This window comes from Rhinolophus sinicus, chromosome 17 (assembly GCF_057876585.1).
Source record: "Rhinolophus sinicus isolate RSI-liver-muscle chromosome 17, RSI-T2T, whole genome shotgun sequence".
Classification (NCBI taxonomy): Eukaryota; Metazoa; Chordata; class Mammalia; order Chiroptera; family Rhinolophidae; genus Rhinolophus; species Rhinolophus sinicus.
Genome location: NC_142517.1, coordinates 143,605,192 through 143,631,397, shown reverse-complemented (window position 1 = coordinate 143,631,397; position 26,206 = coordinate 143,605,192).

The window sequence follows — 26,206 nt, the reverse complement described above, 5'->3', positions numbered from 1 at the left end:
GTTGATGGTTCAGTAGCCTACACTTGTCAGGGCGCCTCTATAGTTTTCTTGGATATTTCTTCATGTATGTCACTCACAAGATGGTTGGCTCAGCTCCAGGTTACAAATACATATTCAGGAAAGGGAAATGGTAGTTCTATGTATCTTTTATCCAAAAAGGCAAAGTCTTCCCTTGAGTCGCTGGCTGACATTCATTTGCATTGCACTGACCAGAACGGCAATGGACACAGGGAAATGGGAGTATTCAGCTTCTCCTGCAGTGGAGGGGACAGGGAAGAAGGGGGTGAAGTTGTCCATTAGGTTTACTGATGAGCAGAACTGTGAATGGGAGAGAGGACTCTTCCATTGTTTTTACAATATACCTCTTTCATACACCAAGATAAGAGAAACAAAGGGTATCAAAAATACAGGACTAGTGGAACAGAATTCCAGTGCCAGTTTTGCCATTATTCATTTCTGAGGCGATCTGGGCCTCAGTTTACCTCATCTGGAATCAGAAATTGGAATGGATAACTTCTAATGTTATCTCTCATTATGAAAGTCTATGATTCTATTAATCCATTATCAATAAGGTATTTATTTTTCGTCCTTTTATAATTCCAGTGATGGTTTTCTACTGATGTGCCACAGCTAGGAGCATAGATTACCAGTGATGGAATCAGAAGGAACTGGAGAGGTAATAAGGGAGCATACAACTCCCTTATTCCATGAATTATGGTTAGACTTGTACTAAGGGGAGAAAATATGATTTTTTAGTTTTAATCTTCATAACTGTTTATATATTTGGGCTTTATTCAGGGTGTGCCAACATTTTCAGAATATAGCCAAGCCTAGAAATGGCTGTAATCATTAAAAGGTTTACTTATAAGTAATTGCAAAATTAGAAGAGGGCCTAGTAATTTTTTGAAAAGCCATTTTTTCTTTGCTGTTGTTGGTTGCCTAATGAGACCCTACCTTTGTGAAAGTGACAGGAACTGCCCTTCCTCGGGGCATACCTGAGTCAACCACATTCAGGCTGCTTTCTCTCCTTGCTGGTCCCTGGTGAGTAAGACATTCTTTTTCTTGGGCAAGAGCAGCACCATTCCAGATTTCCTCAAAGGACTGACTCATGAGGCTGCTCTGATGAGACTGAATAATTTTCCATAAAAGTGCATGAGCTCAATCAGGCAGGAAATATGGCCCCTGAATTAAATCAAAGATAGTGACAGCATCTCTATCTGCTTTTCCAAAACTCCATGAGAAACAAGGTTTTTATTTCATCTGGTATGAAAAATCAATAGACAAGGAGTGGTTTCAATCATTTAAGTGCAGCACGACTAAAATTGGCCACGGAAAGCCCACAAATGGAATTCTGACAGTCATTAAACTTTTGACAAATTTAAAAGCATGTAAGTAGGTGAAATATATATTCTGCTAGAATTGTGCTTAAAGTACTTTGTTACCCAATGTGACAACATCAAATACCTGACTCTCACGTAATAAATGGTGATTCATTAGAAGTCTAGTAGGTAAGGTTTCTTGCAGTATGCAAGAGTAATGAGGTGAGCTACATAAAACCCTATCTATACTATTCTTAGATTGGCCCCATCCTTCCATGTCCACTCCAGTCCTGACTATTAAGTGCATTACTTTAGCTCGCCGGGCCTTCAACCAAGGGCATTAAAAAATTATACGGTTGAGACACTCCTTCAAGCACTTGGTGTGTCCTAATTAGTGCGGAGTGTGGGTGAATAGTGTCAGGCTTCCTATGAGAAGCTTAAGGATGGGATATTCAAAATGTTTTACTCATATATAGGAAACAAAATAAAATATGTTTAATTTTCATTAAAAAAGATGCACTCTTCACATTGTCTTAGCTTGACGTCTATAAATATCGATCATAAGTGATTTTAAACAATATAATTCTTTAAGTAGTTCCAAAGAATGCAATTTCTGTCATATTGATAACATTGACATTTAAAGTTGAAGTGGTTACTGCAGTCTACTGTCTACATACTTTTCAGAGGAAGATTAAGATTGTTCAGTGGTCTGCCAGAGAGCAAAACTAGGCTCAATGGAGATTTGTTCTTCTATTTTTCTTGTCTTTTTATTTATTTTGTATTTTGAAAAGGTTCCAATTACAGTTGACATTATTTTATCTTAGTTTTAGGTGCAAAGCATAGTGGTTAGATATTTATATAGCTTACAAAGTGATCCCCCCAATAACTCTAGTACCCACCTGACAACATACAGTTATTACAATATTATTGACTATATTCCCTGTGCTATACTTTATATCCCTGTGACTATTCTTTAATTACCGATTTAGACTTCTTAATCCCTCCAGCTTTTTCACCCAGCCCCTAACCCTCCTCCCATCTGACAACCACTAGTTTGTTCTCTGTATTTATGAGTCTTTCTGTTTTGCTTGTTTATTTATTTTGTTATTCAGATTCCACATATAAGTGAAATTATATGGTATTTGTCTTTCTCTTTCTGACTTATTTCACTTAGCATAATATCCTCTACGTCCATCCACATTGTTGTAGATGGCAAAAGTTCATTCTTTTTATTGCTGAGTAATATTCCATTGTATATTTGAACTACCATTTCTTTATCCAATAATCTATTGAAGATCACTTAGGTTACTTACATATCTTGGCTATTGTATATAGCACTTCAACAAACACAGGGGTTAAAATATCTTTACAAATGGATGTTTTAGATTTCTTCAGATAAATGCCCAGTAGTAGGATTACTGGGTCATATGGTAGTCCTAGTTTTAATTTTTTGAGGAGACTCCATACTGTTTTCCATAGTGGTTGCACCAATTTGCAATCCCAGCAACAATGCACAAGGTTTCGCTTTTCCACACATCCTTGCCCACACTTGTTTGTTGATTTATTGATGATAGCCATTCTGACAGGTGTGAGGTGATAGCTCATTGTGGTTTTAATTTGCATTTCTCTAATGATTAGTAATGTTGAGAATCTTTTCATGTCTAGTGGCCATGTGTATGTCCTCTTTGGAGAGATGTCTATTCACGTCCTCTGTCCATTTTTTAATTGGATTGTGTGGTTTTTTTTGTTTTTTTTTGGTGTTAAGTTGTATGAGTTCTTTATAAATTTTGGGTTAACCCCTTATCAAATGGCATTGTGTTTTCCCAATCATTAGGTTGTATTTTCATTTTGTTGATGGTTTCCTTTGCTGTGCAAAAACTTTTTAGTTTGATGTAGTCCCATTTGCTTACTTTTTCTTTTGTTTCCCTTGCCTGAGGAGATATATCAGAAAAACTACCATGTTTCCCTGAAAATAAGACCTAGCCGGACCATCAGCTCTAATGCATCTTTTGGAGCAGAAATTAATATAAGACCTGATATTATTATATTATATTATATTATATTATATTATATTATATTATATTATATTATATTATATTATATTATACTGGGTCTTATATTAAAATAAGACAAGGTCTTATATGAATTTTTGCTCCAAAAGACGCAGTATAGCTGATGGTCCAGCTAGGTCTTATTTTTGTGGAAACACGATATTACTAAGAGGAATGTCAGAGAGTTTACTGCCTATAGTTTTATGGTTTTGGATCTTACATTCAAGTCTTTAATCCATTTTGAGTTTATTCTTGTATATGGTGTAAGAAGGTAGTCTAGTTTTATTTTTTTACATGTATCTGTCCAGTTTTCCCAACATCATCTATTGGATAGACTATTTTTACCCCATTGTATATTCTTGCCTATTTTGTCATAGATTAATTGACCATATAGGCATGGGTTTATTTCTGGGCCCTCTACTCTGTTCCAGTGATTTATGTGTCTGTTTTTATGCCAGTACCATGCTGTTTTGATTACTATAGCCTTGTAGTATAGTTTGATATCAGGCAGCGAGATTCCTCCAACTTAGTTCTTCTTTTTCAAGATTTCAGTGGCTATTTGGGGTTTTTGTGGGTCCATATAAATTTTAGAATTATTTGTTCTAGTTCTGTGAAAAATGCCATTGGTATTTTGATAGGGATTGAAAATCTATAGATTGCTTTGGGTAGTATAAACATTTTAGTGCTGTTAATTTTTCCTATCCATGAGCATGGTATATGTTTCCATTTATTTGTATGTTCTTCGATTTCTTTATGCAATGTCTTATAATTTTCCAAGTATAGGTCTTTTACATAACAGGAGGAACTTTGAACAACTATCATTGCCCAGCACTGTAATGAGTAATCATTTGACATGGCAAATCCTCCCTATCCCCTAGAACACTGGAAATGAAGCAGAGATGAAAGTATTTTTTCCAGGGATGCTGTAGAGAAAAGTTTTGTATCACGCAGTGGGGTGGATCAAGTGATTTGTAGGGTCCCTTCCACTTTTGATATTCTAAGTACCTTAGCCTAGAGAAAGCAGAAGAGTTCTAAGAGCTGCAATCCCCAGAGTACAGCAGCATCTATGTTGAAATGACAATATGTTGTCTATTTATAAAATGTGTTGCTAGTTACCTAAATACTGGAACATTATTTGAAGTTTTTGTTGGGTAATATGGATGATTTGCATGGATTAACCACACTCCTCTCTCTAATCCCCTTTGTGGTCAAGGGCATGCAGTTCTAAGATGGCTGAGTTTGGAAGTAGAGACTGTGGCTGAGGAAGAGAACCAAGGCAGGCCACCCACTTCGGGATCAAAGCAAGAAACTTGGCTATAGTCAACCAGTTCTCTGACCAACATAGCTGATGCATATGCTTCCCTTTACAACAATTAATCTTGACTCAAGGGGGTTGAGCTTTATTTAAATGCTACACTTGATTGTAAAACCCACAGTAACCAAACACTTAGCTATCTGAGTAGGTATTTGAATGATAATCAATTCTGGAAGGCTCCAGATGATTTTGAGTAATCTCAAAAAAGATCATGTCTCTGGGGAGCCATTTGCCTACTTGTGGCTTACTATTTGCCTACATCTTCTCCAGGTGTTATAATTAATACGTTCACTTGTTCTTCACTTTAAAATGTACAACATGCTTTTATGGGCAATGATCTCACTTAACTTCATCAAATATGCCACTTGATCAGACTTTGCTCCTGTGCATTACAGTTATACCTTCCCTAAATCAAAGTCTCCAAATGATAAATGGATAATTCAGCCAATTCGTTTGAGTTCCAAAATTCATGTACAGTGCTTAAGGTTATGTACAAACAAGCTTTAATAGTAATGAAATTAGTATTTAATTTGCAATGTTTTATTTCAGTTTTTAACTTACATGAATTTTTACCAATGTAGAAATTTACCTTCTACAAAACAATATATGCTCATTCAAAAAAATAAACTCTATTGAAGTATAAAATAAAATTCCTCATCTTCTTCTCCTCATTGCTGTAATTCCACTGTTCAGAAATAAGAATTATTAATTGTAATTAATCCTTAAAGAGCTCTTAAATACATATATAACATAGGCTTTTTTATTACATGCTGTGATGTAACATGAATTTTTAGATTAAGTAGTTATTTTTTATCAAAATCTATACTTACAGATTTTAAAGTGTCAAATTGTTTGTCAGAGGTTGTTGAGGAAACAGCAATCCCCCAACACCATCCTCCTCCCCATTTCCTGCTCTCCAAAGGCAACTACTTTCCAAACTTTTATTTATCTTGGTATTTATAGTTATATTTCTTGGTATTATGCTTATATTGCTTTTTTCATTTCAGTGTACACATTGATTGGCCTCCACCCCATGCATGTGTTCATGTACACACACACACACACACACACACACACACACACACACACACACACACACACACACGCACTTAGTACTGACAAACCCCCACCTTCAGTATTCAGTATTTACATTACTGTGAATATGTATATACTATTCAAATCTGAGCAATGTGGCATGCTATGATTAGTTTTCCCCTCCTGAAATCCTTTTGGTTTTCCCTAAACTTATTGTCTTTTTTGTTTATTTGTTCATCTGTCTGATTTCCTATGGATTTATCACTAACGCATCCCTAAACTCTCCCAAACCAATGTAAATCTCAACTCTATCCTTAAAAATAAGTATTTCACCAATTTTATCTTCTTAAAGAAATCTCTTTGATAAATGTATTAAGGAAATACCGGGGAGTGCCAAAAAAATGTGTACAAGTGGACACTTTGGTCAACATCACTCAAGCAGTAGTTTGCTGTAATCAGAAGTGTCTGGATACTGATGGTAACCACTTTGAGCACCTCTTGTAATTGCAGAAATCAAATGTGACTTGTATTCATCTTTCGTTGTTCATATATATTGAGTATAAAAACTTTAATACAGTTTTTTCCTTTCTTAAAATATGTATGCATTTTTTTGGTACCCTCTGTAGATATTTTAAAAGAAAATTTTGGGCACTCTATGCTGACATTTATATGTATAGCATGTAGTAAATATAATATACATATTTTATATTAATCATTTATTTGAATTGAATATGTCATACCAAATTATGATTGCATTTTACCCATCCCTGAGTATTTCTTATTATTTTGCATAAAATTAGCGCTCAATAAAACTTTCATGTAGACACTGAATGAAAATTGTCTAAAGGGTCAATGATTATTAGCAAAGTTATCTTACTATAATTTTCCTTGACTGTGCTTTCTATACATCTCAACAACAATAACAAAGTATCTTGAGGAAACAGAATCTTCCAAAACTTGTGAAATACATTTGTATTCTGTGAAACCCTTTGTGATAGCTCTTGTTGAGTTAGAAGGGTGAGCAATTGCAACTGCAGAGAACCTATCAGAAAGGAGTCTCACTCATCTATCTCAAACAGCTACTTAGAAGTAGCTGAGGTGTTCTTACCTTTACTTGTAGTCACCCCTCCTCTTGCCCACTCTGATCTACAACTAGCAAACCCAGGGTGCAAGTAATATATATTTTCTGGCCCAGGTTTTTTTTTTTTTTGGTTTTTTTTAAAGATTTTATTGGGGAAGGGAAACAGGACTTTATTGGGGAACAGTGTGTATTTCTAGGACTTTTACTGAGGAACAGTGTGGTTTTTTCCCAGGACCCATCAGCTCCAAGTCAAGTTGTTGTCTTTTCAATCTTAGTTGCAGGAGGCTCAGCCCACCATCCCTTGTGGGAGTTGAACCGGCAACCCTGTTGCCTAGGGCTCGTGCTCTAACCAACTGAGCCACCCATCCATCCTGGTCCATGTTTTTTATCTTCCCAATCCTTTTCATTTCTCTTCCTATAATAAGCAGTTCCTATTGTTGCTTTGACTTGCTTTGTAACTGCTTCAAAATCGACAGTGTTACTGACATGTGTGTTGTAGAGGCCTGGGGAAAAAATGGAAATCCATTTGTTGTGTCAAAGAGTTCAATCCTGACAAACCAATTCCTCTGAAGTGGGATATACCTTTGGTACAAAAGCTATAAAGATATGTGGCGACTACACCTCCTCCATAAAGTGGGTTTTGTTTGTTTGCTTGTTTGTTTGATCATGAACCACAGGTGAATTCCAACAATTGCCAGAGTGAGAATAAACTATTGTGATGTACCACCAGCTATGCAGTTATGTTTAGACCCCTAAACTTTACCGCCATCTTGTATGTGGTTGATTTCCTTCCCTCACCATCCCAACTACGTTCACTGAGTTGAACACATTTATCTTATACCTACTGTATGCCAGGCACCTTGCCAGTTGGTGGCTTTACAAATATTAATGAGACATTTTGCCTACCGAAAGGAATCTAGAAGCTACCTAAAGGAATCCACAAAAGGATTGTGTCTGGTATTGTCCCCTTCAGAACGTCCCTTTTTTCTCCCAGCTGCTGGGAATGTTGGATGCTCACTCTCCCAGAAATGCTCTAAGCTCAAAAGGGTTTCCTTGCCTATAGTCAAGCATACTTCCCAAGAGCAGCTGGTGGAAGGAGAAGTATAAAGCCACTGCTTCCTTGCCTAAGAGGGGACAAATATGAAAAACTGCCCTAGCTCCAGAACTTACTATGGGACCGTCTGAGGCTTACGAAGTGACTGCATGACAACATAACTCCTCTCTCCACTCAATCTTACTTCATTTACTCACCCACAAGTATTGCTCCTAGGAGGGTACCCCAGTGAACTTTCTGTTCATCAGGGAATCTGATATAAAACAGGGTACCAGGCGTGGTACTAGGAAGCAGAAACTAAAATGGCATTTTGGAGCTGGATGACTGGCAATATATACCCTATCATTTAGGGAGTAAGTAGACTAATGATAGCCCTAGCATGTTGCACTGGTACTACTGTTACAACTTTCACAGCTAGCGAACTGGAATGGAATCATGGTGGACAGGAAATCACTGGTGGGGCAATGTCCTTGGCCTTAGAACAGTTTGGGCAAGTGGTTATTAAAGAACAGTTAAATTAGAGAACTATTGGTAGGGGCAACTGATTCAATGGAGAAAGACAATGACAGGCTGAGGGTGATGAATCAGCAATTCAAGGTCAAGTATGAAAGCCAGAGAGTCTTCTAGTCAGAAAAACAAAAAACAAAAACAAAACAAAACAAAAAACCTCTCATCTGCAACCAGAAGGTAGAAAAAAGTGCAAATCAGGCCCACAACTGAGCTATAAGGTAACAGAATTCTAAAGAAGGTTGACACAGTGTGAGGGATATAAATGATAAACGTCTAAGTTTTGCTTTGTCTTGTGCACCTGAAACTAATTAAAAAAAAAAAAAAAAAAAGAAGGTTGAATTCTGAGTCTAAGCAATTCTGCTAAATCAAGTTCACAGTGTTAACTGAGAAAGAGCGGGACCCTAAAACTGGGATGGGGACATGTAGGTCAATGCATTCCAAAAGCTTGAATACCCAGATACCTTAGTATCTTCTGGTTCCACAGTAGTGGCCTGACTCTCCGTGTGATATGCTTGCTCTCCCTCCTCCTTGCTTGTAGATGATGGTGAAGACACTGTTTTGCGAAACAACATGAACTCCCTTCACGACGTACCCCCATTACTTTTCCTAGACACAGGGGAATAACTGTGACTAAATCAAAACACAATGTGGGTGAGGAAGCCCTGGGCTGGCTGGGAGAGGAAAGGGACTATACCACAAAGAAGCTGCAGAATCTAGTCACGGGTGTGTGCAAGGAACTGAAGATGTTCATCAAGACAGGGCAGTACATAAAGTTAGAAAAGGAAAACTTTGTCCCTAGGATCACACTGTCTCATGATGTAGAATTTAATACTTTGGCAAGGACCCAAGAGCCTGGGCAAATATGCAGATAGGCTGGCCCTTGGAAGCTAGGAGAAAGTGATAGCCCAAGCATGGTGAAGTACAAATGCCAGAACTTCCATTACTGACAGTGGAAGAAGATCTTGAGAGGTTCAGGAAACTGGCATGCTAGACAAGATACAGTAGGAAAACCTGGAAAGCCCATGAGCCAACTCTGCTCTGTGAGATGGCCTAGAGGATGCTCCATTTACCAAAGTGATAAAAAAAAAAAAATGCATTGGTGAGAGTGGCACCAGCATCACTGAGATACTCAGTGATGGTTATTCTCTATTCGCCTGGACTAAAGGTGGGAGACACTCTTATAGATCTTGGCTTTTTGATAACAGTGAGGATGGTAGAATCCCAGAAATAATAGGGGCTAGGTGGCAGTGCTTAACCAGGAGAAGTAAGGTAGGCACAATTTCGTGAGCAATGAGGTTGCACAGGCAGCCGGGAAAGCTTGACCTGTAAAGAGCTATGGATATAGTTATAGAACACAGCATTCTCAGGGGCAAGACTGGAGAGCATTCAACAAGGGTGTTGCTCAATCTAGTTAGAGTAGTCCCCCCTCATCCATGAAGGATACATTCCAAGACACCCAGTGGATGCCTGAAACCATGGATAGTACCAAACCCTATATATACTACGCTTTTTCCTACACATACATACTTACGATAAAGTTTACTTTATAAACTAGGCACAGAGATTAACAATAATAACTAATAATAAAATAGCACAATTATAACAATATACTGTAATAAAAGTTATGTAAATGTGGTCTTTCTCTCTCTCTCTCTCTCTCTCTCTCTCTCTCTCTCAAAATATATTAGTGTACTGTACTAACCCTTCTTCGTTTGATGATCTGAGATAACAAAATGCCTACACGAGATGCAATGAGGGTACTCAAAACGATGTACGACTTAAAATTTATGAAATGTTTATTTCTGGAATTTTCCATTTAATATTTTCAGACCATGGTTGACCATAGGTAATTGAAACCATGGAAAGCAAAACCATGGATAAGAGGGCACTACTGCATTAAAAAGGAATTGAGGATGAATAATCAAAAGGCTGAGGCATCTGCTCCCCAAAATAGTCATGATTCTTTTTCCAGTTGATAGGCCGGATCCCTAGTAGGAAGGATGCTGTTTCTGATCTAAATGTAATGTAATAGCTCTGTCTGTGAATTGTTATATAAAAGATAAAATATCGCCTATGAGCACATTCACCTCAAAATCAAACACACACACACACATCATAAATCATGATCCAAAAGCAGTTCTCTATGTGAGACTTTACCTCATGTACTTGTACTTGAAATTAAAAAAAAAAAAAAAAAAGCATAAAAAAGAATGAAAATATTGGGTAAGATATATTAATACTATAAGCCTCTTTTTTAAAAACATTTTTTCCCCATTATAATTTGGATTGGGCTAGAGACTTCCAAAATGTACTTTGCCAAGAGAACCACAAGTTTGATTGTCTGAAGGGCAAGGGGGAAGGCAATGACTGGTGGGCTGGGGTAGGCCAGTGAGTGGGGAAGTGAAGGGAAGGGAGCATTACTGAACTGAACTCTATGGGATGCCTGAAAACAAAGGTTATGCATACTATGGGCTGAATCATCAATTCGTTCATTTAACATGCAAATATCTACTGTGAGTCAGGCACTGTCTAGGTTCTGAGAACTTAAAATTGAATAGGGTACAGTATATGCTTTCCTGTGGCTTCTATCAAGAGAGTGAGACCAATAAACCAAAGATTATATTACGGTGTGACTTTGGACTGATCAAAAGGAGATAGCAATTCAGCAGGGGTTTGGCTATGTATTTGCTCTGTAGCCTTGGTTTCGTTATTTTTCCTTTCCACATCTAAGCAAAGTATCTGCCCCTATCTCTGAGGGTCATTTTTGCAGATAAAGTGAAATAAAGCACATAAATTGTGCTAAGCAGAGTGCCTAGCACATTGTAAGCGCTCTGTTAATGTTTGCTATTATTATCATTGCTATATTTGTTGTCGACGTCATTACTAAGTTAAGAAATACTGTGAAAAAACTGTTATCAAGTCTGCTACTGATTTAGACGCTAGCTTCTAGGGCTTAACTTGGAAACAAAAGTGCTTAAAGCCATAGTGGCCTTTGATTTCCATATAGGACTTTCAATCTTTTATATTAAAGTTTCCCTTTTTGTTGTATCTTTTCACTCCTGCTCATTCATTCAAACTGCCATTTCAGTGAGTGCCTACTCTCTTCTCAGCAACGTACTAGGTACCAGAGACACCAAAATGAAAAAGACAGTCCTTGTCTTCAAAGAACACTATTTCTTTCTTCCTTCCTTTCTTTTTTTTCTTTCTTTTTTTTTGGAGGGTGCAGTTCACAGTGGCCCATGCAGGGATCAAGGGATCAAACCGGCAACCTTGGTGTTATTAGCACCACGCTCTAACCAACTGAGCTAACCAGCCACCCCCTACACTATTTCTTTTAGCTCAACCATAACCTTATGAATTATAGATTACTACGTTATTTTTAAAAATAAATAAGTCTCCGGGTCAGGGAGGCTAATTAATCCATCCAATGTTTTATAGCCAGAAAGTAGCAGAGCGAGACATGAAGCAAAGTCCTCTGATTGACTATAAAGTTTACGTTTTTTATCTGTGCCAGAGATAATATTTAGGTATAAGGAATTATTGGTCTTCTTGTGATTAAGCATGGTTCTTCTAATACTAAAGAAAGTAAGAGGAGCAATATTTTTGCTTATATCTATAACCTGAGACATGGTGCTGATGAGGTGGCACTAGGACTATTGTAGGAGGACATATGAAGTTGCTGCTGCTGGTGGAATAGCTGGGGACAGGAACCAGGGCCATTGTCCTGCCCTCTGAAGAGAAACACTAAATGTAAAAAGTACAACGTTGAGATAGAACAGTTCTCTAAATAGATTATGAGGATGTGAATAGCTGGTGGGGAGCAGACTACATGTAGAGAAGAAACTAAAACAACAAAACAAAACAAAGCAAAACAAAACAAAACTTAGGAGTAAAATGGGCCCAATATACTCAAATTTGCCAGTGGTTCCTAAAATACCTTGCCAAGAAAACAGCATACCACATGTGCCCAGGGCAGAAATGAGCAATGGACCTTTGAGACCAGACAGAATCTGGATAGGCCTTAAGAAAAACTTAACTATCAAGAAAACAAGGAAAGAACAAAACACATCTACACTTTCTGGATTATATGTATCCATGTATATTTTTAAAAAGAAAAAAGGAAACTCTCATGTCATTGCATTATAACTACTAAAATTGACTCGGTCTTTCCAGAGACTGGAAGAGGCTACCATGAATAATCCGTGAGGGAAAATGAGGCACACATACCTGTGTATGTGTGACTTTCTGTCAAACATTTTTGTGATGAATAAATACATTAAAAATTGAAATTCAAGATCCATTAGTTATTAGTCTTTAGTGCTGGCTCCTGAAATGGCTAAAATACTCTCCGATTTTGATTTGACACACTTCCCCTCCCATCCATTTAGAAATGACAGAGCACTGCACAATTTCCAGGAAAATAGTGTCAGGTTTCAGATTGATCATGGAAATAACCAGTGACATTAGTTTCACTTTCCTTGAATTTTTTTATTTTTATTTTTTTAGGAGGCTTGGGGGCCCGGAGGTGAAGGATAGACAGTATGGGAAGGCCGAGTGGGGAAGGTAATAGAAATGTAGGTATCTTCTTTCTAGGCAGCTCTAGATGAAGTGCTCACTATCTGATGGATGAGATCAATGCAGGTAACCTAACCTAACACAGTGATTCATTCTCTGAATGATTTCTTTAAAAAAGAAGCCTTAATTATCTGGTGTGGCTGACTCCACTGACTAAATTAGCCAAATAACCACAAGCTTTGCTTTTCATTTTTTTTGTGCTGGGTAGATAATTGTTTTAAAAATAAGCGAAAGTAGCAGTGCTAATTAAAGCATGGGCTGAAAAGACTTAAAGAATAACAAAATACAGAAGCAAATGTTGTAGAAGATGTGAGGAGAGATGTTTCCATACAATTCCACTACAGAACTGTGCCCAGTTCTCCCAGAAAAAGTGTTTACTTAGCTTGATTTAAATAGAGATTAGGTAGTAAGCAGATGGAGCCTATTTGAGGCAGTTTGGCGGGCCCGCCTGAGACTGAGGAAATTGAGACTGGGTGAGGAGACAGCAGGGGAGGACGGCTGGAAGGAGGAAAGCAGGGTATTCCAAGCAGAGCAGCTGTTTCCAAAAATGCTTTACTCCCATAAAATATTGGAACCTGGAACTGAATCTGAATCTGGATTTCAAAAAACCAAAATCATAAAATATGTTTGGCCTTGCTCTCCTTTCTACATAAGCAGAAAGAAGCAGCTGGAAGAATGTCAAAGCCAAGCACGGCTATAAAGATCTAGGTTCAGAAAATCCCCTCAACAAAATTGAGCTACTCTCGGCTTATGCGGGGATTCAACTGATAATTGTCCCAAACTTCAATCCTCCTCTTCCTCTTAAACTCTCTAGTAAGTTATTCTAAGTGAAAAAGTAAATGAAATTTGCATTCTTGTATATACTATATTGTTAGATCCCTGTCCAACAGAATGTTCTGTTCTATAATTCTATGCTGTCCAATACAGCAGTCACCAGCCACGTGTGACAGCTGAGCACTTGAAATGAGGTGTTTTTTTGCTTTTTTGTCATTGTTGGAGTCAAAAATTTAGTAAATAAGAAAGAACAGGTTTGGAATAGATTAAAAAATAAATTAGTAAATCTGTCTTCCAGTAATACCCAATGCAATAGGAAGGAAAGTTTAGAAACTGGTATTTCTCAATATGGGGTTTCTATTAGGACTTGACAAATAAAGAAATAATAACAAGGCAGAAAATAGGTATGTAATCAACATTGAGTAATGCAGAGTGCAGAAACTACTTCTACCTAACAGTTGTTTTAATTCAATGAGTAAATCATTCAAGCCTGTAAAAATCCAGGACTTCGCAATCTTTTCCAAAGACACGCAATGGTCAGAAACAAAGTCTAAGAAAATTATTACATATAATTTATGTAGCAATTGAATAAAGTCTAAGAAAATACTACATAAAGAAATAATTAATTTGGAATGCTAGGTTTAGTAACATTTTTGGTTCTAAAACCTATGAAATTATAGTGAGATGACATTTTTTAATGTCCCTACTTGGCAAAATTAAAAGTTGGCAACTCTTATCATATCTAATATATATATAAACTGTGGCTGGACAATGTAATGTAAAAACCCATGAACCAATAACTTAGTTGACTTGTTATTCTCCAAATGAGGAAATTGAGTATTGGGAAGGTTCAATGACTCGCCCCTGCCTACCCTACTCCCTCAGCAACAATTTAAGTCTAGCTAGTCTAACCTCCATTTCTCTTCACCATACCCAGTCATCCTAACGGCCTCACAAGCAAAACTAGAGCTTGTACATAGGCTCATATAACGCCTGCTGTATTTAGGCTTTTTATTTCATTTTCTCATTGTTACTTGGAAGAGTCTGAGTGCTAAAGATGACTGATACTCTATGTCATAAAATGTAGCATAATGGACACCATGAGCCTATCTATCCATGACAAAATCAGTGTATCTTTAGAATCTGATGTTTCCTGAAGCATGTCATTGTGATTTCAGTAATACATGTTCAGTGGGGGTAAATCAACTTCCAGAATTCTGTCAGAAATGCCTTTGCACTTAGATTGGATTCGGTTTTGGGGATGGGCCAATTACACAGTATTGACATCTCTGTCAGTTCTGTCACTTTGTGCCACTTACTGAGTCTCAGACATGTCTTGCATTATGGCAAATTGTACTTACCAAGCGCTCTACAATGTATTATTATTATTTACAGAATTAACAGGTTTCCATAGTTCCTAAATCTGGTTTTATATACACAAGCGGATTTGATTAGATTTATGAAAAATACCCGTTGAACATAAATGATCAAATACTGACTGAATTTTTAAAATTGCTGACCCAAACTAACTGATAAGAAGAACTATTTTCTGAATTCTGCAAGAACTCAGCTTGTTACCCCCCTATTTTCTGCTGGTTACTATTTCTTTATTTTTCAAGTCCCAGTAGAAATCCGTTATTGAAAAATATTATTTCTAGATCCTTTTTTTCCCATTCCACACTGGGGGCCACTGGAAGATAGATTTACTAATATTTTTCTTCTACCCAGAAATATGTTCTTTCTTCTTTACTGGTGTTTTGTTTCACAAGGAAACAAAACGCTAGGGAAAGAACCCAAAAGTTTATAGGTTGTATTCATGAGCCACACGTGGCTGGTGACTACTGAGCTGCGCAATCACTGCATCATCACTGAAGGTTTTACTGCACAGCACTGGACAGAGTATAATATGAGTGTGAATTTTTTTTTTTTCTACCTATAACTACTGATTGGGGTTGTGAGAGGGAGGGGAGATTTAATCTTGGAAGAGTTATAAACTCTTCCCAACATAAGTGTTCCCAATATAAGTAAAAATTAGTTTAATTAATTAATTTATTTTGAGAAAGGCAAATATAAAACATCCAATTCAACTGCACTTCAAATTAAGAAGAATGAATATGGATTCTATGATAAAAATTAGAACTTCAGTTTACACTATGGGAAATTAATACTGAAAAACAAAATTGGGGGGAGGAGTATATACCTGTGCAGTAAAGAAGGGACAGTGGGAGGGTTAAGAAGTTAAGTACAGTGGGCCCTTGAATAATGTTTCATTATAATGTTGATGAGTTGCCCTAGGAACTCAATTCTTGTTTATATCAATTAGCCTCTGGTAAGCTGGGTTTTGTGACACATCATTTCTCTTAAATCACGGAACCTGTGAACATTGAGGATTTACTGTCCTCAAAGCCTAAGTAGTTAGCACTGTGCTGGGCCCCTCAGGGAACCAGCAGAGGTCCAAGTCAGTCTGAAGGTGGCGGGAAGAGCAGGGGCAGAAAGGGCAAAGAAAGAAATGGTGAGAAAGAAGCAAACTAGGGCTATTTGGGCGAGATCCTGACTGTGAGCTTTTGAGTAAATGATTAGCTATTTTTCCTGCCCTTAGAAATGAGAATGCACAGGTCAAGCCTTCCAACGCACTGGTGTTCCCTCCCAGCACAATGTTAATCTCAGAGCTTCAGTGACTCAAACCAGAGAAATGTAATCTCCTAGAGCACTTGCTGCAAGCAGAGTGAAATCAAGGGGAGACCTTGATTTATTTTGCAATGAATGTCTTCGGAGGGATTTTGAGAGACCAGTGTAAATTTTGATATGAAAATATCTCATAGATTTCAGACACTCCTTTGAGAACACAGGATTATAATACAATGAATAGACTACATTGTGCCATTAGTAGAATCTTACTCAACCTCTGTAAAATGTGTTATTTTGCACCTTATTGTTTCAATTTCCATAATCTCTTCAGAATTCCAGTGTGGATAGTTATCCATATTAAATGGTTTACAGAATGCATTGAGGAAAACATAGTCAATATCTAACACACTGAGCAATTGTACAAAATTCACTCCAAACAAACAGTTATGGAAATGTCAGTCACTCAGTTATAATTGTGGGTGGTCCATCCAGGAAGCTGGGGAACTCCCCTTAGTGGCACCATTACACCATGTCCATTGGGATTTGGGGAGCCAATAAATAAATTATAAGCAAATGAACAAAAAGCACTTGAAAAGAAGACATGGATTAGAAAAAGAAAGAAGCAAAACAGAAAAGAGAAGGGAAAAGGAAGAAAAGAAGGAAGAAGGAAAAGAAGAAAGGAAGGACAGTAGATAAGAAGGAAGCAGAAAAATAATCAAAAGAGAGGGGATAAAGGGAAAAAGAAAGAAAAGAAAGAAGGGAGGGAGGGACAAAGATAGAAAAGGAAATACAAGTGGCGGGAAAAAGTGAGATATCCTCAATAATTATTTTGAGTGCCACTCAATAAAGCCATGCCCACTTTATACATTTGTACATAGTTATTTGTCCAAGAAGCATTTATTGAGCACCTATTATGCAAAGTCTCTAAGGGGATACAAAGACTTGTCAAATGAACAATAAGCGACACCAGTGAAGGCAGCCCTAGAATCACCTCTATAATTTCAGGACTAAATTATATTATATTAGAGTAGTCAAAAGAAAAGTGCTAACAGTTAAAACAAAAATCCCTGTGAAAGAGCATCAATAATATAATGGCTCTTTTGAAATATTTCAAGCCTAATATTTCTCTTCACTCATTTCTACTTCTATCTTGAAATATATTCTGGTTTCTCTCACAAATTTTGAATAGTCTTTGCACATTTTGCATCAATTACTACTTTGATAGACTGTAATAAAGAAGTCAGTTTGGACTACCTTTGGATACTTGCTGCTTTATTATTAATCTTTGTCTCTGGTTACACAAAATATATTGCAATTTAAAGGCAGCCAGCAAGATACAACAAATGCATCATTGCCCAATGTGACTTGAGCCTGAAGCTGAAAATCACAATTTATTTTCATTTTTTTTACTTTTATTTGAGAATAATAGGATGGGCACATATTTCTAATTGTGAGTTGGAGAAAATGTTTCTCAGTGTTTTAAAAAATATAAAAACAGGTACGGAAATTCTCATGTGTAAGACAGGCAAATGTGTAACACAACACAACACAAAATGTAAAACAAACAAAAAAACAACAACTATGATTTCTGCACAAAAAATGGCACGGAGATGTTTATATAGAAGCTTTCTTCAAAATTGCCAAAACTTGGAAGCAACCAAGATGCCCTTCAGTAGATGAATGGATAAACAAACCAGTACATTCAGACAATGGAATATTATTCAGCACCAGAAAGAAGTAAGCCATCAAGTCATGAGAAGACATGGAGGACCTTGAAATACATATCACTAAGTAAAAGAAGACAATCTGAAACGTCTATATAGTGTATGATTCTAACTATATGACATTCTGGAAAAACAAAACTATGGACACAGTAAGAAGATCAGTAGTTGTCAGAGGTTGGAAGGTGGGAAGGGATGAATAGGTGAAACACAGAGGACTTTTAGTAATAGAACACTATTATATTATAGTGTATAATACTATAATGATGGATACATGTCATTATATAATTATCCAAACCCATAGAATGTACAAAACCAAGAGGGAACCTTAATATAAACTGTGGACTTTGGGTGGTTACGATATATCAGTGTAGATTCATTAATTGTAACAAAAGTGCTACTCTGACATCGGAAATTGATAATGGGAGAGACTATACATGTAGGGGCAGCGGGTACATGGGAAATCTCTGTAACTTCCCCTCAATATTGCTGTGAACCTAAAACTGCTCTAAAAACAATAAAGTCTTTAAAAACTAACTAACTAACTAACTAACTAACTAACTAACTAACTAACTGACTAACTAAAATTAGGTCTGATTAAAACCAACCAAAAAACTATGATTCTGCTTTATGCAAGTCTACTGAATTCTAACACAGTTAGAACCTACTTCTCAAGCAGCAGTTGCACACAACTTACTTTGGCCCCTCTCCTATGCCACAAGCTCACATACCTTTGCTCACATAGAAGGGGCTCCCCACCATGCTTCCCTTGGCACCTTTCTTGTGACAAATCTCTCTGTCTTTCCAGGGGCTGCCAGCCTTACCTTTGGCATCATAGGGCAAGGTTTCATTTGCCATGCTCTCAGCAGTAGTGAGGTGGCTCCATGACTATAAGATCACCTTATAACACTGCTCTATTACCTCAATGGGCTTCAGAGCCTTTGCCACACTTCTCTCTGTCATCACATCTCTAGGTGATGTGACTCTTCCAGGGAAAGTATTTGGGGATGGCTTCAACCCAGACCTCCCAGCTCTACTGTACTTACGTAGGCTGAATGAGGCTTGCTGCGATCCTGGCTTGCCAATCCAGTATTTGACCCTGGGCAGACTTACTGGTGAGAAGAAATGTGCCAAAGAACATTGTGGAAAGAGCATTATTACTTGTCTGTAGCTTGCTCTCCTGCTGAGAGGTATCGCCTGCTCTTGATTGATAGCCACCAAAGCCCATGTCTGACTCAGGGCAACTGACTCAACTTTGTACATGTATCCTTTCTTAGAATTTTTCCTTTTCAACACTAACCTCAGACGTGCAGTCAGCTCCTGAATTTCAAAATCAGGTGAGCGTTTAGGAGCTTGAATGAGAATCATAATGTAAAATATTAAAGTAATTTCAAGAAGAGGCTTTTATTGCTGAAGGTTTAAATTAACAAAAAAAAAAGATTGTTAGATGAAAGTGAATTATTTATTGTACTATAAAAAGGCAAATCAGGAAGAGAACTGTTATACATTGTTAAAGTAATTAAACAAAGAGTTCAGTAGACTGGGAGGGCTCTAATGCCCTGGCAGCTTACGTAAGCAAAGCAAAACCTAAGCCAGAGTCAATTCCTATAAATGCCTCAAGGTTAAGTCATAGAAACTTAAGAACAACCATACCCGAAACAAGCAACTATGCTTTCCCAAGTAAGGCAATCTTAAATTATAGCCAATCAAGTAATTTCCTTGCTTTGCTTCTAAATCTGCTCTATAAAAGCCTTTCCGTTTAACTTCTTCCAGTGGAGCTCCACAATCGCTTTCCCACTTGGTGCTGCCCAGTTGGAATCTATGTTTGCTCACATAAACTCTTGTAATTTCAGTGTGCCTCAGTTTGTCTTTTAACAATATAAAGACAGGAAAACTAATGCTAAAAAGTTAATACTTTTTAGAGATATAGAAAGATTGAATCGATTATTGAATTAAACCTCAAGAAATAATTTCCTTCCCCAATAGATCATTTATTTCCAAGATTTTTCTGAATTACTTTGAAATAATTAAAAGACAGACAATTGTTCTTGTTGATAATGACACACCACTCTCTCCTTGTAGTCAGTCGCTTTTTAGAAGTAAGTAATCTATAATCATTGGTTCTATTTCCTTACTACTTTTTACCCCTTATACTTCCCTTTCTTTCAACTAAGACAACAATCTCTGGAAGGTACCAGTGGTCTCAGAATTGACCTTTCCCCTCTCCCTTTTCACTTATTTTCCAGGAATTTCTGCACATGGATTTAACATTACTGAGCAAGGGCCTTAGAGTCAGACATATCTTGACTGGACAGTTCATGAAGTACATAATCATGGGCAGATTATTAAAATCTCCCCAGCCTTATTTCCCCCAAATGGACTTCATAGGGTAATTGGGAAAGTTAAATAAGTTCACACATGTGAAAGTATGTAGCTGAATGATTAGACCCATGGTGGGCAGTTTCCTTTCACACAGCTTCTCTCACTCTCTTGCAATGGTCTTCCCACATTCTCTCATTGTGCGGTAGGATCTGGATTTTCTTCCTTCTCTGAGCCCTGCCCCCCAAGACTTTTTCTTAAATGATCTTCTTCTTTTTATCTGTACATATTGGTGAGCACCAAGGAGGTTTTCTCAGTGCTACCTCAGATGTATGGGTCCCATATTGTACAACTTCCGCTGGAGCATAACTCCCAAGATCTCAACTGCACTTCCACCTGCCTGTTTGCTATCTTTCCGTGGAGGTCCAAACCTCACCTCCAACTCTGTTCCACACGTCTAAAAGGCTACATTCTCCTTACACAGCAGCACTGCCCCTTGGATCACCAAGAATCATGTATTTGCTTAAATCAGCTTCATCACTTAGAGAAACACCTTCACTGGCTTACATCATATTTAATGATCACATCTTCATTCATGAGATGGTCATATGAAGATAATGTCTAACCATCTGTAATCCAGGGTTGAAGACCCTCGTTATGTTGTTCCAAGATCTTTACCAAAGGCGGCATAAAGAAGAAAACACTGAACCTGGGGAAAAAATTGGAGGTGGAATTCAATGTTGACATTTAATAGGTTTTGCAGGCTTTAAAGAATTATTTTGCCTCTAAACTTCAATGTCCTCAACTATAAAATGGAAATGATAAGCAAAGCAATGATTTAAGATTTTTAGTTAAAAAAATGACATTATATATGTGAAAGTTCCCTGTATGCTATTGAGGAGGAGCAGAATGTACCACTCCAAAAGATGTGTTTTGGAGGATACTGATTATTTTAAGCTGGTTATTTTCAAGAAATGAAAGGCTCAGGAAAAACCTTTGACCGTCCCCCTAGCTGCCTAAAAGAATTTAGGTAGACGATCTGCTCCAGGAAAAGGATTATCATCACAGATAACTAGAATTTAATATGAACTAGTATGTGATAAAAAGAGAGGAACCTAGCAAGGCCCTTTTGATCAAAGGCCTCTCTGGGTCCCATTGTAGAAGATGGTTCAGCATACATTTCTTTACCAAAGATTTGCTTTTCCATCTCCATGTGAATTACCTTCCTCCCCTTCGAAGTCTCAAACCATTTCCTTTCACTCAAGATGGCATAGAAGCCGTAACTGCCCTGCTTCATCCTCATGTCCCATTTTTTTTTTTTAAGATTTTTTTTTTTTTTTTTTTTTTATTGGGGAAGGAGAACAAGACTTTATTGGGGAACAGTGTATACTTCCAGGCCTTTTTTCCAAGTCAAGTTGTTGTCCTTTCAGTCTTAGTTGTGGAGGGCGCAGCTCAGCTCCAGGTCCAGTTGCCATTTCTAGTTGCAGGGGGCACAGCCCACCATCCCTTGCGGGAGTCGAGGAATCGAACTGGCAACCTTGTGGTTGACAGCCGGCACTCCAACCAACTGAGCCATCCGGGAGGCAGCTCAGCTCAAGGTGCTGTGTTCATTCTTAGTTGCAGGGGGCGGAGCCCACCATCCCTTGTGGGACTTGAGGAGTTGAACCGGCAACCTTGTGGTTGAGAGCCCATTGGCCCATGTGGGAATCGAACTGGCAGCCTTCGGAGTTAGGAGCACGGAGCTCTAACCGCCTGAGCCACCGGGCTCATATTTTTATGGAAACCCTATATGTGCATACGTGATAAATTTGGTTTTTTCTCCTATTAATCTGTTTTATGTCAACTTGATTATTAGACCAGCAAAAAGAACTTAGAAGGGTAGAATAAAAATCCTCCTCCTCCACACTATGATAGTTATAAAAATAAAACTGATTTTGTTTTTCCTTATAAAATCTGAAACATAGTAGGTACTCCAAGAATGTTTTCTGAATGTAATTAAAATTTGAAGTACTAGCTATTAATATTATCATGCTTGATCCTTACAACATTCCTTTGAGACATTTTCCTTCTTCTAACAGATAATGACATTGAGGCCATGAAGTATTAAGTCCCTGTGAGTAGAGACAGTGGATCTTAGGTAGGATCTTGTTTTTAAGTCTAATCTTTCTTCTAGTACATCATGAGTTTTCTTATTATGTTGTCCAAGTGAGAGGCATCTACACTGGGGATGCCAAAAAAATGTGTACAAGTGGACACTTTGGTCAGTGTTCGCTGTAATCAGAAGTGTCTGCACACTGATGGTAACCACTTTGAGCACCTCTTGTAATTGTACAAGTCAAACGTGACTTGTACTCATCTTTTGTTTTTGGTATATATTTAGTATTACAATTTTAATAGTTTTTTTTTTTCCTTTCCTAAAATATGTATACATTTGGTGCGGCCAGTTAGCTCAGTTGCTTAGGGCATGGTGCTAATAACACCAAGGTTGCCAGTTCGATCCCCGCATGGGCCACTGTGAGCTGTGCCCTGCTTAAAAAAAAAAAAAAAAAAGTGTACACATTTTTTTTTTTGGCATCCTCTGTATATTAGGATACATTTTAGATAGTATTATAAATAAAACAGAGTTGACAGATTTGAAAGAGTTATTCTGCTTTTCTATGTTCCCATTTACTCAGACTGTCAACTTGATGCCCAGCTCATGATCAATGCAAACACAAAATCTGCCAAACATTTCAATGTTTGACTAACTCTGTGGTGAACTGACCAAAGGTTTGGTGTTGTGTAGACATGGGCTACTTTTAAAATAAACCAAACAATTTTTTGATTTTCACAAAGATAGCTTTCAAGAAAGCATTGCTATTCACTGACTCAAAGTAAATTATCTGTAGTTGTCCTGTTGGAAAAGAAATTCTGTGTAATGGCAAATTAAAAATAAAAACATTGTTTATGCTTGTATTCACTTCTGTCACCCATTATATAAGGTGCATGCAATTATGAATATTCCTATCTAGGCTATATCACCTACAAAAGACAAAAACCTTCATTGAAGTGGGAATTTGAAATTTTCTAATGTTTGTGAGGCACTCAAAGGACGTTAATCAGATATCAAATGGATTAAACACAAAAAATTATATTCAATAATAGCGTGTTTTATTCTTCAAAGACTAGTACTACAGAGCAATTAGAAATGATGATGCCATGTATTTACTGACTTCAACGTCCATCTACACATATTATCAAGTGAAGAGGAGTGTGGATGAAAACATTCTATTTGTGTAAACTTGCGTGGGAGTATATACAGATGGATTGATTCACACACAAAAAAATGTTAACAGCGGTTATCTCTAAGTGGTAAGACTTTGCATGATTGAAAAAAATTCTTATAGTTATTGGCATTAATTTTTTATGATGAATGTTCATAGTTTTTAAAATGAAGAAAGTATATTTTCAGTTTGAAAATGAAAGAGCAAAACCTAATGATTCCCATAAACATGGTAAAGTTAGGACATATCTAATGGGTAGACCATAATGCTAATGCTTTACAGTCATGTTCAAAACCAGCTTTTTATCCTGAATGTATTAAGTCATGAAAGAGATCACTGAAGAAAAAAAGTAATGCATTAAAGTTGAAAGACATAGGGGGAAGCCAGTTAGCTCAGTTGGGTAGAGCACGGTGCTCTTAATAATAAGGTCGTGGGTTCGATCCCCACATGGGCAACTATGAGCTGCGCCCTCCACAACTAGATTGAAACCACTACTTGACTTGGAGCTGATGGGTCCTGGAAAAACACACTTAAAATGAATACAAGTTAAAAAAAAAAAAAAGTAAAGTTGAAAGACATGAAAGAGAGACAGGCAATGGAAGAAACAAATTAACACATATGGGGCATTGGCAGGGTAATGACATTTGTGAAGGTCCTGTGTAAGTGACAAGTATGGAAGGTATGGCTGTTCCACATCACTTTTATAAGTGGAGACCAACTCCCCATAATCAGCTTTGCCTCTAGCAAAGCCTATGCTCCTTCTGAAATGCAAACACAGACACTGCTTATGGCTGCTGGGTCCTGCGCTCCCCTGGGCCAATAATTTCTGCAATCTTTAGCCAAAGCAGAGGGGCAGTACTTTGGCAAATGTGAAGGCACAATTTAAAAGCATGTGCATGTGCCAGCATTTATGGGGATTGAAAAAAGGCATTTGCAGAGAACAAAATACCATTTTCTTACCCAGTTTTGTTGGGCCTTAATTAAAGAGGCCTTTCCCCCCTTTTCTGCCACTTGGGCTGTGGGATTGCAGCCTTTCCTGGCTTAAAGGACTATTTCATTGGTCCACAGGCTAATTAGGAAGGACTCACACTGTTCCCCAGCCTCCTAAAAGACGTGAACAAAGGCTGCTGCTGGTAGATTGCAGTTCTGCCTCAATTGCAGATGCTCAGGAGTAAAAGAAAAAGAAAAGCTTTTGAATAGAAAAGCCTTTTGATGCTGTGAAAGAAATTAAGAACTAAAACAGAGGCCTAGGCGCTGCAGCACACAGCCCCCCACACAGACTCACTGTGTGTAGGAACAAGATCAACAAAGCCTGTCTGATATTGAACACCTCACATTAAAGAGGCATGTATTAGCTGCTGTGTCCTGGGCTCTCCTACGTACTACGAAGCATTTTCCTAATCAGACCATCTGGTGCCGCGGATCAACACAGATGAGTATGAGTAGCATCATGCTTTCATCTGAACAATTAATGCATGATTTCCTTGTTGATTGTTTGCAAATACAGTGCAAACAATTGTGTGTTCTTTTTTGGGCCAAACTAAAATAAATAAAGCTGTTAAGGGGAAAAAAATCACCATCATTATATTGCCATCTCTCTGTTCCAACAAAATTTCACCAAATCCTTCTCCGTATTTTAAAATAATTGCAGTTTGACCAAATACTATGATGAAATACACATTCCACCCCCCAACACTCATAGAAGAATGGAAGTCTTGAGTACCAATGAATTTCCTAATATCCTGAATTTGTTAGTCACAAGTAACTAATGCTATAAAAAAAAAAGCTTATTTATTCTAAAACTTACAGTTTTTACTTATATTTACTTATAAAGCTTTAACTGGAAGTTTTTTCCCTAATTCTATAATTTTGAAAATCCAGCATCTTTTTGTTCAGTGCTCTACTTCCAAATAACAATAATCACCTTTTATTGAGCCCTTTGTATATGCCAACTACCAAGATAAACACTTAACTGTCAAAAATCTATGATGTAAACACTATTCTTTTCTGCAATTTACAGATGAGGAAACTGACACTCTGAGAAGTTAAATATAAGAAGGAAGATAGAGCTATTAGGGTAGAATAGTGATTTGAAATCATTGCTTTCTATCTTCAGAGCCTAATCTGCCAGCTCTGAGCTATTATGGTGGACTTTCAGTTTTAATGTGTGGGTAATAATGTAGACGTACACAATCAGAAATCATGTAACCCACACTCCTGAATTTGCATATAAGAAACTAAATGCAGAGAAGTTAGAGGATTTGTTTACGTCCACCCAACTAATTGGTGACTTGCAGAGTCTCCTAATTCCAGAGTTGCTGAGTAGAAAGTTTCTCAAACCACAGTGTAGATTAGAATCACATGGAAAGCCTGTTATAGCACGGATCTCCGGACCCGAAGACCAGAATACCAGAGTTTCTGACTCAGAGGGTCTGGGTTAGAGCCCCAGCATTTGCTTTTCTAACAAGTTCCCAGATGATGTTGATGTGTTGGTCTGGGAACCACCTTTGAGGACCGCTACCCAAGTACATCACTGCTTCTCATGTAATTGTGAAGTGAAA